This window comes from Pangasianodon hypophthalmus, chromosome 18, assembly GCF_027358585.1.
Source record: "Pangasianodon hypophthalmus isolate fPanHyp1 chromosome 18, fPanHyp1.pri, whole genome shotgun sequence".
NCBI lineage: Eukaryota > Metazoa > Chordata > Actinopteri > Siluriformes > Pangasiidae > Pangasianodon > Pangasianodon hypophthalmus.
In genome coordinates, this window is record NC_069727.1 from 2,540,808 (window position 1) to 2,554,917 (window position 14,110).

The following is a 14,110-nucleotide window of genomic DNA, read 5'->3' on the forward strand; positions in this document are numbered from 1 at the left end:
GTATTAGATCCACTGCCTCTGAAACGAGCTGGAGTCCCTGAGTATAAGCTAGTAGCACTGTAGATCAGGAGTTTAGGAACTTCTCCACGTTTCTGCAGGTACCAGGCTAGGTAGTTACCACTCACACTGCTACTGGTTCTACAGTTGATGGTGACTGTGTTTCCTGGAACAACAGTTTGCACTGAAGGAGTCTGAGTCACAGTCACCTGACCTCTGGATCCTGAAGAGAAACATAGATTGTGTTTGTATGCTGTAAAGTGGTGTAGAATTAGTATAAAATGAAGTGTGTGAGGCCGTGAGTTGATGTTAAAGTCTCATCTTGAGTCCAGAGGGCCAGTGTGCAGATGAAGACGCTGATCAAAGTCATGGTTGCTGTGGGTGAAGTTGCTGAGCAGCAGCTCTCAGTCATGAAGTGTTAAAGTCACAGGGCTATAAACACTCGCAGAGCACTGAAGCGTGGGCTGCCAATGCAAAGTGTGTGTGTGTGTGTGTGTGCGTGCACTGCAGTGTGATGGAGGTTTTTGTACGATGGTTTCATTAGAATGTATCACTGTGGTGGACTTTTGGTGGAGGCACCAAACTCATCGTGAACAGTAAGTGTGTTTTCTTCTTTTAACACAAAATCCATTTAGTTCATTACTAATTACATGAATAAATAAACTTAATCTAAACAGATTATTTATGTTTTTAATTGCATAATTGATTTTATTGTATATTATTATGCTCTGATGAGGAATACATTTCAGTATCAGAACAGATCCCATATCAATGTTCTTGAACATTCGACAAATATACAATTATTTGTGTTAAATATGTAATAATTACACACTTGCTATATATTCGACATGCAATAACTCTGCAGTTATTCTATAATAAACATTTAATGAATATAGTTACTTTGTGCTGATGTAAAATCCAGATGAAAGCTGCTGTGTGTGTTTGTGTTAAACAATGAATATTTCTGTAATCAGCTTCATTTGTATTTGCTGCAGTTAAATATGCTGAAGTTTTGAACTATAAAGTAATAAAACTTGTTATAAAAAATGATTTTTCTCAGATAAATTACAGTGTGGGACTTGTTTGTTTTGTCTATGAACTGAAACTGATGTCAAATAATAAAGTACTCAGTGAAACTCGGTCATGAAGTCAGACTTCATTAGACTTAATTACTCTGTAAGATCAGTCAGTTCCACAAAGTTACAGAAATATTTCATAATCATTTCTAATTGTGTGTGAATCACATGTGTATGATGTGTGTGTGTGTGTTTCTCCTCTCCAGCGGGTCCCGCAGCTCCCTCCGTGTCTCTGCTCTCTCCGTCCCCTCTGCAGCCGTGTGACGAATCGGCCTCGCTGCTCTGCCTGCTGTCTGGCTACTCTCCACAGGGGGCGCTGGTTAGCTGGACAGTGGACGGCTCAGAGGTGAAGAACGGGGTTCTGACCAGCGCAGAAGAAGAGAAGAACGGCCGTTACAGCCGCAGCAGCACCCTGACCCTCAGCAAAGACCTCTGGGAAAAGGGGGAGGAGTTCAGCTGTAAGGTCTCCCATAACAACGTCAATCATCCAGTCACGTTCAGAAAGAGTCAGTGTGAAGGCTAGTGGATCCAAGATAGAGTTTAACATAGAGCTGCTTCTCATCCATCTACAATAGAGTTTCAATTCTACACAATGCTGACATTTCTGTCTTTACTCTGTTCACTGTCCTGTTGCTCTTCCTGTAGTTTTTGCTGAAATAAAGCTGAATTTTGGATGTTGTCTGTTCTTTTATTAGAGTTAATAGTGATGATCAGTGTGATGAGAGAGTGTGATTAGCTGTAGATTCAGTGCTGTGTGTTGTGCTTCAGTGAGTTTGACTGAAGGAAGTTGAACATCTGGTGAAGATTCTGCTCTATTCTGGGAGAAATGAAACCATTCAGTCCCTTTAATGCAAATCTCACTTACACCTCACTGCTCTCTCTCTCTCTTACATGAAATTACCTTTTCATAAACCATATCATGAACCTTATTCTGACTTAATAATAACACTGACACAGGCATCATGAAATTCTACCTGACTGTCTGTTAAAACTCTTGTAGAAACACAGTTATTAGTTGGTTTAATTATTTCTGTCTGAACAACATTTTCTTTTTGGGTCCAGCTGGATTACAGGCTACAAACCTGGTGTTCCACAAGGTTCACTTTTAGGGCCACTGTTTCTTTTATAATTGAAGTGATTCTGTTCTTGCAGTTTATTAGGAGATATGAATCTGCACCAATGCAGGAGAAGTGGAAGAGTGGAAGAGACTAACTGAAGGCTTCTTATTGATCCCTTTTACAGTATTAGTCATGTGTAACAGAGTAAAATCATCCATAAAATAAACCATTAAACTTCATAATCTCCCTTTTATTCTCCCTAATGGAGAAACAATACATCAAGTATAATTCCTCACATTCTTTTAAATGTGGAACACTGGCCAGGTCTTCAGCACTACTACTGACAAACTGTCTGAAACTTTATAAGCAGCCAGATTTATACTTTATTTAGTCTCACTGCAAAAAATATCCATGTAATTTACAGTCAAATACTGTTAAATAGCAACAGTATAAAACTGTAAATGGAAAAATGGGGGTGGGAGGTAGCATGTCGAAACACCGGAAATAATAATACAAACCAATCCTGTTATTTTTACTGTAACAATTTATAAACCTAAACCAGTTCTGCTGTCTAAAATACTTTACCTTCAGTTTTACACTAAATCAATGGACTGTTCCTGACTAAATACTGTATTATAGAAACAAACCCAACTATATATCACTAATATTGTTAGTTGGTAGTTAAACACTATTATGTTAGAGTAGAAAGCTGCCATTTGTTCAAATGACCGTTGGTTTTATTTCATAATGTAGTCCTATTTCATTATTTGATTATTTTTAGGAGTTAGTGGAAAGATCCATTAGTGCTCTCTCTCTCTCTCTCTCTCTCTCTCTCTCTCTCTGTGTATGTGTGCGTGTAGGTTTTTATTCTAACCCAGCAAGACACACACCTGATTTAATCAGCTGATCTTGTGTTTCATGGGAATATCTCATGTGACTCCTGCAGGCTGTTTTGAGTATTTGTTAAAGTATTTTTTCATGTTTTGGTGTTTTTTCTTTTTCCTTCAAAATCCTTAACAGCTACATAAACTGATATTTGTTCTTTGTATCTTGATGACCCTTCACTACTAGAAATAAATGACATATTTTTCATACAGAAATGGTTGCTTTATTGGAGTCATAAGGACTCAACTTTATATTTTTAACACTACAAACTAAAACTAATGAGGAAGAACGTCTCCAGGTTACGTATGTAACCATGGTTCCCCTAGGGAACGAGACGCTGCGTCACGAAACGCTATGGGAACGCCCACGCGTGACCGCGCTCTGAATCACGTGTCTAATCCATCCAATGGATGGGCGAGACGTCACGGGCGGGGTGACGTAGCGACCCGGAAGCATAAAAGCCCGAGCGGCGAGCCCCGCGTTAGCTTACTGGAAAATGAAGCAAGCGCCGCAGGGAAGTGTGGCACCGAGACGCAGCGTCTCGTTCCCTCGGGGAACCATGGTTACATACGTAACCTGGAGACGTTCCCCTTCAGGAACTCGAGCTGCGTCACGAAACGCTATGGGAACGAGTATACCCACGCCGCCAGACTTACAAGTCCCTGCCTCCAGGAGGAGGCAAGCCTACGGCACAAGGACAGAGGAGCCGGGAGTGGCTCGGGTATCTAGGTCATAAAACCTGGCAAAGGTCAGGGGCGTGGACCATCCCGCCGCGTTGCAGATGTCCTGTAAGGAGACACCTGCCAGAAAGGCCTTAGAGGAGGCCTTTCTGGCAGGTGTGCACTGCTCGCAATGGACACGTACAATTGAGCTTCCGATGGTCGGGCTCCCTGAAGGGAGGAGGACAGAAAGCCTGCAGCACGACCGGCCGTGGTGCCGAGGAGGGGACTTTCGGTACGTACCCCGCTCGGGGGTACAAGAATGCTTTGGCCAAACCAGGCGCAAATTCTAAATAGGAAGGGGCCACCGAGAGGGCCTGAAGATCCCCCACTCTCCTAAGAGAGGAAATTGCCAAGAGAAAGGCAGTTTTCAACGTCAGAAGACGGTCTGAAATCTCCTCTATGGGCTCGAAGGGGGGTTTGCAGAGAGCCTCTAAAGCCACGGCCAGGTCCCACGAGGGGACCCGAGATCAAGCTGGAGGTCTGATCCTCAGCGCACCGCGGAGGAAACGTGTCACCCAGGGGTGCCTGCCCACTGACTGGCCATCGAGAGGGGCGTGGTAGGCCGCAATAGCCGCCACATACACCTTCAGGGTGGAGTGGGTCAGTCCCACGGAGAGGCGGGCCTGCAAGAACTCCAGCACTGTACCAACTGGGCAGTGAACAGGGCCAAGCCGGCGGTCTCCACACCAGGAAGTGAAAAGTTTCCACTTCAGGGCGTACAGTTTCCTCGTAGAGGGAGCTCTGGACTGGAGGATGGTCTCCACAACCTCGGTCGAGAGACCGGAAGCGCGGAGTTGTGCCCCGTCAGAGGCCACACCCACAGCTTCCACAGCTCCGGGCGGGGGTGAAGATGGCCCCCCGCCTGTGAGAGGAGATCCCTCCTGATCGGAATCTCCCATGGGGAGCCGTCTAGGAGGGAAATCAGGTCCGAGAACCATACTCGGCCCGGCCAGAACGGGGCTACTAACAGTAGACGAATTCCGTCCCGGCGCACTCTCTCCGGAACTCCCGGGAGCAGAGCGACCGGAGGAAAGGCGTACAGATGCAGCCTCGGCCGCGGCTGTACCATGGCATCCAGTCCAAGAGGAGCTGGATGAATCAGAGAGAACCAAAGGGGACAGTGCGACGTCTCCTGCGTCGCAAACAGATCCACCTGGGCTCTGCCGAACATACGCCATATGAGCTCCACCACCTCGGGGTGGAGTCTCCATTCCCCGGGCACCGGCCCCTGCCTCGACAGGGCGTCCGCTCCCACGTTGAGATGACCAGGGATGTAGGCCACTCTCAATGAGAGGAGGTTCCCTTGGGACCACACAAGGATCTGGAGCGCCAGCCTGTAAAGGGGGCGCGAATGCAGACCTCCCTGGCGGTTGATGTAAGAGACCACCGTCGTGTTGTCGGTGCGCACCAACACGTGGCGGCCTCTTAGGTCTGGGAGAAAGTGTTTCAGAGCTAGAAACACGGCCAGCATCTCCAGGCGGTTGATGTGCCAAGTGAGATGGCGGCCGCTCCACAGACCACGGGCAGGACGGCCACTCATGACCGCTCCCCATCCGGTGAGGGACGCATCCGTCGCTAGCACTACGCGGCGACCAGGAGCTCCCAGGACCGGGCCCTGAGACAAGAACCCAGGTTCTCTCCACACAGCTAAGGCACGGCGGCATCGCCGCGTGACCTTGATCATGCGGAGCGGGTTTCCTCTGTTTCGGAAAAACCCCCTGGTCTTGAGCCACCACTGTAGGGGTCTCATGTGCAGCAGGCCAAACGGTATCACGTTGGACGCAGCTGCCAATAGGCCCAGCAGTCTCTGAAACTGCTTTACAGTGAGTGACCGGCCTACTTACGCTCTCGCGACCGCTGTGAGGACCGACTCGATCTGAGCAGGAGACAAACGTGCCTGCATCGTGGTCGAATCCCACACGACGCCTAGATAAGTGGTTCTCTGAGCTGGAGAAAGCACGCTTTTCTCGGCGTTTAGTCTTAACCCCAGTTCCTTCATATGGGCGAGAACGGCATCTCGATGCCGAGCCGCCATCTGCTCTGAATGAGCTAAAATCAACCAGTCGTCGATATAGTTCAGTATGCGGATGCCCTGTAGTCGCATAGTAGCCAGGGCAGCATCCACGCACTTCGTGAAGGTGCGGGGTGAGAGTGCTAGGCCGAAGGGAAGAACCCGATACTGGTAAGCTTCGCCCCCGAAAGCGAACCTCAGGAACCTCCTGTGCGGGGGAAGGATGGAGATGTGGAAATACGCATCTTTTAGGTCGATCGTGACGAACCAGTCCTTGGACCTTATCTGAGACACAACCTGAGTGACCGTAAGCATCCTGAACTTCAGTCGAGCGACTGAGAGGTTCAATTGCCGCAAGTCCAAAATGGGACGCAGCCCTCCCCCCTTCTTGGGAACAATGAAGTACCGGCTGTAGAACCCTGACTCTCTGTCATGAGGAGGGACCACCTCGATGGCCTCCTTCCTCAGGAGAGTACGTACTTCCTGCTCCAATACCAGAGCCTGCTCGGGACCCACCACAGTGGGAAGAACCCCAGAAAAACGAGGTGGAGGCGAGCCGAACTGAATTCGGTAGCCTCTTTCTACAGTACGCAGGACCCAATGAGACACATTCGGCAGAAGTTTCCACGCTGCCAGAAAGCTCACGAAGGGAATCAGTCTCTCGAGACTGACCTCTGGTGTAATAGAAGCGGTTAGCTGGGTGCCCTGAGGCGGCGAACCGACATGGGGGAAATGAGCTAACCGCTGCGAAGGCCTCAGGAGAGGCCGCGAGCCTCCCAGACCCGCTACATTGCCGGGCGAGAACTGGGAGAGGCGCTCGCCGGAGACCGCTGCGCCCTGAAGCACCATAGGTGGCAGGGTTGGCAGACCGACCTCCTGAGGGCACTGGGGGGACCCGGGCACCGTAAGATGAGGTGTACGCCGCGTCGCCCCAGAGGGGCCCGCCCTCGAAAGCCCTGGGCCAAAACCATCAGAGCTTCTTAGCCGCGGCCTTTCTGGACATGAGGACGGTCCTCAGATCCGCCTTAGTGCCCGAAGGGCCGGGCCCAGAGCGTCGTCGCGACTCCTGCTCCCGCCTCGGGGGAGCACGGGAGGCGACGCTCTGCTTTTGGGCCTCCCTGTAGAAGGGGGCCGTACACGGAGGGGGCTGCCCCCGCCCGGCAGCCCCACGAGCTAGAGAGCGACGGGGGAGGAACCGCTGGAACGCCGCCACCTGAGCACGGGCCTGCTGGTATCTCTCGATGACGGAGTCTACCGTGTCGCCAAACAGGCCCGAGGGAGTAAGCGGGGAGTCCATGAGCACGACCCTGTCCTTCTCTTTCATATCGGACAGGGTCAGCCAGAGATGCCTCTCCGCCGCCCCGCGGAGGGACAGATCAGCGGCCCGCCTGAGCTCAGCTACCTGCTCAGACGTACTCTCCCCCTGCTCATCCAGCTCTTTAAGCAGGTCAGCCTGGTATGCCTGTAACACCGCCATGGTGTGCAGACACGCGTCTGACCTGCTGCCGTGTACGCCTTGCCTACCAGCACTGAGGTGGTCCGCAGCGGCTTGGTAGGCAACGCCGGAGCCTTCAGGGACGATGCAGCAGCAGGGGACAGATAGCTGGCTAGCGTCTATTCAACCCTGGGCATCGCCCTGTAGCCGGAGTAGTCCAGCCCCGCCACATTAGCGTAATGGGAAGAAGTGGGGCTGAACAACCGGGCTGAAAACGGCCTATTCCAGGACCTCGACACCTCAGTGTGGAGGTCCGGAAAAAAGGGCAGGCTCCGGGGCGGAGGTGGTGGCCTACTGCGCAAAAAAACGCTCCTCCAGTCTAGAGCCCTGAGGCTCAGGCCGTGACTCAGCGGGCCAGTCAATGCTAAGCTTAGCGACTGCCCGTGCAACCACCTCGAGCAGCTCCCCGTATTGAGGAGACTGCGGCTCAGGGTCGACGCTCTCCACATCGACCTCCTCGGAGGACGATAGGTGGAGCGCCGAGTCCGCTCCCCGGGGGGAAGAAACCGCAGAGCGTGCTTCCGAGCCCAGGGAGGGGACAGAGGTTGCGCTCGTGGGGCTCGCAGATGGACCTGGTGGAGGGAATGGAGACGGGCCCGTCCCTTTCTCCTTCCTCACCCTCCAGGTCCATCTGCGAGCCCCACGAGCGCAACCGCCACTGTGCCTCGGCAGAAGCGGGGCCGGCAATGCGAGGCACGCTAGTGAGGGCTCCCTCCTCAAAGAGAGCCCAGCGGGAGCGGAGAGTGCGCAGCGGTAAACGCTCGCAATGAACATGCTCCGCTCCCAAACAGGCAACGCACAGACTGTGTGTATCCCCGCCCGTAATAAATCGCGGACAGGGAGGAACACACGGCCTGAAGCGCTGCCCGCTCTCGCCCTTCGTCTTATCCTTGGCTTTAGGCATGCCAACGATAAAACACCAACCAGACAGAAAATAGACAGACAATAAACACAGAGCGCTTGCTGAAAACAGGAAGCTAACGCGGGGCTCGCCGCTCAGGCTTTTATGCTTCCGGGTCGCTACGTCACCCCGCCCGTGACGTCTCGCCCATCCATTGGACGGATTAGACACGTGATTCAGAGCGCGGTCACGCGGGGGCGTTCCCATAGCGTTTCATGACGCAGCTCGAGTTCCTGAAGGGGAACTCTTATTACCAAGTAAACAGGACTTGTTGTGTTGTGTAAATATTGTTGTTCTTGTTAAGCTTCCTTTTGCACAGTTAGTTCTGGGTGTTTTTGTGTGATTTTGGCCTGGGCCGGCCTCAAGCAATACAGGTGACTGTAAATAGTTTTTCTACAGTATATCTCAGAAAAAGATAATTTGTGCCATTGTTCTCATTTTCACCCATATTTAATTTCTCATCTTTCTGTTATCAGCCCCAACCCTAGACTGGGGTGTAACCGCTGGTTACTTTTCTTTTTATTCTCCATTGCTGTGATCCAGCAATAACCAATTCCATGTGACAGAAGATTATCTACTGTCACGTACTGGAGGCGTAGATGGAAGCAATTGCAGGTAACGCCACTTAATGAAAAAACAAATCCAAATAAACAATTAAGATCAAAGTCAGGAAACAGGCACAGGTTGATAGATCAGCAAACAGATTCAACTAGTCGAGGCAAAAATCAGAAACAATAAACAGGCTGAGTCAAAAACCAGGAAAAACAACAATAAACTAAGGCTTGGTAACATCAGGTGTACGAGGACAAAGCTTAGCATATACTTGAATGTGACTGAGAGTCTCTATAAAAAGTGTATTCTGTGTGTGTGTGTGTGTGTGTGTGTGTGTAATTGTGAACGGGTGTGCTCAATCAGAAACTGGGTGACTGTGAACGAATGAGCATGTAAGTGATCTGGGGAGTGTAGTCCGAAGTAGCCATGTTTGTAGGCCGTGGTCTCTGATGGGAGTTGGAGTCTTTATGGTGAGTTTTGTCTTGTTTGATTAATGTATGTATACACACATACACACACATATTATATATATATATATATATATATATATATATATATATATATATAGTCAGGTCCATAAATATTGGGACAGTGACACAGTTTTGGTAATTTTGCCTCTGTACACCACCACAGTGGATTTGAAATGAAGCAGTCAAGATGTGGCTGAAGCGTAGACTTTCAGCTTTAATTCAAGGGGTTTAACAAAAATATTGCATTAACCGTTTAGGAATTACAGCCATTCCTTTCTTATACCCTCAGAAATGGTGGGACCAGTCGAGCAGTCCTAGAGGGAGCATGGTGCAGTGCGGGATGTGATAAGTGTTTCAAATCTGATGTGGGCAGCTACAGGCAGCCAGTGCAGTGAGTGTAGCAATGGGGTGGTGTGGGAGAACTTAGGAAGGTTGAAAACCAGTGGTGCAGCTGCATTCTGGATCAGTTGCACAGGTCGAATGGCACTCAGAGGCAGACCTGCCAGGAGCGAGTTGCACATGTCCAGTCTCGAAAAGCGACTGAACAAGCACCTGTGTGACCTGTATGGAAAGAAATGGATGAATCCTTCTGATGTTATAAAGGAGAAATCAGTATGAGTGTGTCAGATTAGCAATGTGAGAGGAAAAGGACAGTTGATTGTCCATGGTTACCCCAAAGTTGCTTGCAGTAACTGAAGGTGAGATCAGAGAGTTGTCCAGGGAGATCGCAAGATCCTGACATGGGGATGAATCACCTGGGATGATCCAATGAGCAGGTGATAGGTTTGCAAGACAAGATGACTTGCAGGATCTCTTCCGTTGCTAGTTTAGAAAAATGTGCCAGTGAAGGAGAAGGGGAATCCTGAGTGTGTAGTGTAGGAGTTGAGTTAGAAATGAAGTGTTACGAACCCCTATTTAAATTAGCCAGAAAGGGGAACGCAACACAAAGAAGAACGTGTGAATCCTAGATATCATGCAAAAAAAAAAAACATTTACTTAAACAACAAAACTAAACATAACACAAAGGAAACACGTATCAATACAAAAAAAGGAAAACAAAAATGTTCCTAAAAGAACATTCGAAAGATGATAACCAAAACCAAACCAGGGAACAACTCCAAATATAAGGTCAACAAAGATTAATCAACCAAAATTAAAGAAGAAAAATAAGGCTTATAAAACTTGTTTGCTGGTGGATCTTCTTCCCCCTGCCATGCCCCACTTCAGCATCCTTAATAGTTAATCAAGACTCATGCCATGAGACGCAGGTGCACAAAGGCGGACCTAAACAATCAGACTCAGAGAGAAAGATTAGGAGAGACATGACGTCACATAAGGGAGAATACACACTCAAGGCATAGGCCGTAACACTCCCCCACCTAAAAGAAGAACCTATTCTCTGTTTTACAAAACAGACAGGTTCTGGGTGAAGCTATCAAGTGAAAGCAAACAAGAAAAAGTACACACCCCCAGTGAATCTAAGCGGAATTTTTTTTTAAAAAAAAACCAATTACCTAGTCCCAAGAAGGGGCATCTGCTACAACATTGTCAGTTCCTTTCTTATGGTGGATCTCAAGATTGTAATGTTGAGCCATCAAAGCCCAGCGCATCAAACGTTGGTTATGATTGTACATTTTATTTAAAAAACCAACGGATTGTGGTCCATATAGACAACAATAGGAAAAGAGCTATATCCAACATACACATTGAAGTGCTGCGAAGCAAGCAACAGAGCCAGAGTCTCCTTTTCAACGGTAGAATAATTCAATTGGTAACAATTAAATTTAGCAGAAAAATAAGACACTGGATTGGATATACCATTAGCACCATCCTGAAGCAGGACCGCTCCCATTCCGGTTATGAGTTAGTGCCTGAACATTATAGACAACGATTTCGCACAACAAAAAAATCTGCGTCCCAGATATATGTGGAGTTTGCCCGTGAGAAGGGTATACTTTTTGACAGATGGAACACATTTGGAAAGTTTTGTGCAAGCGCATCAGGTTGTTGATCAACAAGTGCAATGTTAGTAACCTGCACAACTGGCATTACTTTGCCTCCAGCGAGATCATTTCCCATGATAAAATCAATACCTTTCACAGGTAGGGAAGAACGGACCGCTACATTAAAACACCCAGAGACTAAATCAGACGACACCCAGACAGGTATAAAACCCATTTCAATACATTGTACGATAATGCTGATATTGCACGCAAATTCCGCGCAAAAAGGCAGAGTGTCGGACAATATAAAGGACTGAGATCCCCCTGTATCACGCAAAATCTTCATAGTCAAGTCAAGTCAAGAGGCTTTTATTGTCATTTCAACTATATGTAGCTGACGCAGTACACAGTGAAATGAGACAATGTTTCTCCAGAACCTTGGTGCTACATAAAACAACATCGTCACCTCACACAACATAGAGTTACAAAACACAGAGCTGAGGACTAGACTAAGTTGTCCTAGTCACATAAAGTGCATCATGTGCAACCTAGTGCAAACAGTGCAAAACAAAACAGTGCAGAACAGACAACATGAGATAGTGCAGGACAAGTACTGTACAGGACAAGTACACAAACACAAAATAGCAGCAACCTGTAACCTACTGTATATATATCTATATAAAGTGCAATGTGCAAATTTACAAGTATTAAAGTGGCAGTGCCAGTGATGTGCAAAAAGAACTGAGCAGAGCAGCAGTAGCAGTGGTGGAATGTACAATGTAAACAGTAGAACAAGCCAATTTGTTTGTAATAACTTAATGAATGTATGAAGTTGAATGAGTGTGAGTGTGTGTGTGTGTGTGTGTGTGAGTTTAGTTCCAGTTCAGTTGTGTGTGTTGAGAAGCCTGATGGCTTGAGGGAAAAAACTATTGCACAGTCTGGTTGTGAGAGCCCGAATGCTTCAGAACCTCTTCCCTGATGGCAGTAATGTGAAGAGTGTGTGAGAGGGGTGTGTGGGGTCTTCCACAATGCTGTTGGCCTTTCGGATGCAGTGTGTGGTGTAAATGTCCGTGACAGAGGGGAGAGAGAATCCGATGACCTTCTCAGCTGTCCTCACTATCCGCTGTAGGGTCTTGCGATCCGAGACGGTGCAATTCCCAAACCAGGCAGTGATGCAGCTGCTCAGGATGCTCTCGATGGTCCCATCTGCCACCCCCCATCTTGATGAATGGGGGGTGGCAGATGGGCTTTCCTCAGCCTTCTTAGGAAGTAGAGACGCTGCTGGGCTTTCTTGCTGATGGATTAATCAACCAAAATTAAAGAAGAAAAATAAGGTTAATAAAACTTGTTTGCTGGTGGATCTCCTTCCCCCTGCCATGCTCCACGTCAGCGTCCTTAATAGTTAATCAAGACTCATGCCATGAGACGCAGGTGCACAAAGGCGGACCTAAACCATCAGACTCAGAGAGAAAGATTAGGAGAGACATGACGTCACATGAAGGAGAATACACACTCAAGGCATAGGCCGTAACAGTTTGGCAGATTTTTTTTTTAATCTTCTCATCATAAAAGGTGGCAAAGTCTTCAGCATTCAAGTTGGACAGAGAAGGAGGAGCCGGTGGATTGAGTAGTGAAGAAAAGATGTTGTGGAGCTTGCGAGGATCCTGTGCAGATGTTTCCAGCTTTTCTTTGTAGAAGACAGTCTTGGCACAAGTCAGTTAAAGATAAGAAATCGGAGAGGAGAGCGCGGTAAGAGGCAAGATCTGTGTCGAGTTGTGACTTCTTCCACTTTCTCTCTACTGTTCTTAATTCTCTCCGACTGCTGCTTAACACATCCGATAGCCAAGGAACGGGGCAAGAAATCTTCCTGGATTTAGAAGATAGAGGGCAGAGGAGGGCCATGGATGAGGAAAGTGAGGAGAGGAAAGTGTCTGTAGCTAACCCCAATGGTAGGGAGGAAAAGGAGTCAGGGTCTGGAAGAGATGATAGGCTGCAGGAAGCTGTGGAGGAAGGGGAGATAGAGTGGATGTTTCGATGAGTGGGAGAGAAGTATTGATAGTTGGTTTTAGACAGGATAGAGAGGGTGATGGTGAAGGATACCAAGTGATGATCGGAGATGTGCAGTGGGGTAGCATTGATGTCTGTAGCTGGAGAGGGGATTTCTGTTGTACAAGTTTCTTTTCATTGAAGTGTGGGAGTCAAATTAGGAAAATAGTCTATAATAAGTCTAAGTAACTTGTGTTGTGACTATATTTAATGCCACTCTAGTAATTTGTTTTTAATTTGTTTTGCTGTTTCTTTACAGAAAATACTTTTAAAGGCTTTTCAATTGCCAATATTTCACACTAAAATTGCTGTAGTTATAGAAAAATGCTGATATATAGAGTACGGCAATACTGTTTTTTATACAGTACATCTCTGGCAACCACAGCTGCCAGCATTTTACTGTAAAATACACAGAAAAATGATGTTTAATGTACAGCAATACCGCATATTTAACAGTACTACTATAAAAGCAAACACAAGGTTTTAATTTTACAGAAAAATCTGAGCTTCAATTTATAGCAGTGTCTTTAGTGTTATTGTACACTACTGTAAATAAACAGCAGTTTTAAGTGTAAAATATACAGACAGGGAACTATATAAATGTATTGCAATAAATGTTACTACCAAACTTTTTACAGTAATGTTCTGGCAACCACAGCTGCCAGTTTTTACTGTACATTTAACAGAATTTTTTTTTTTACAGTGTAGGAGCATCAGTACTAAGACGATAATCCCACGATTTCTTACTTTCTTAACTTTTATTATAATAAAAATTATAACAAAATAAAAAAAAGAAATTTTAACAAAATAGTCCAAACAAGCCCTGGATCCAGCCGAAATCCTACTTTACATGGAATTTCCAGCTGTTTAGGAGTTGCCTGATTTCAGCACTGAATGTATTTATGATGTCTCACTGCACCCTGGTGACTCATGGAAATGTAGACACTATGGGAA

General features: G+C 47.2%; 1 long non-coding RNA gene across 1 annotated transcript; it reads left to right on the plus strand.

Moving 5' to 3' along the window:
* Positions 1–339: 339 nt before the first annotated feature.
* LOC117599587 (uncharacterized) lies at positions 340–1,747 on the plus strand. The gene is made up of 2 exons (XR_004579990.2): positions 340–593; positions 1,280–1,747. It is a non-coding gene; the product is annotated as an uncharacterized LOC117599587 (long non-coding RNA).
* Positions 1,748–14,110: the final 12,363 nt, after the last annotated feature.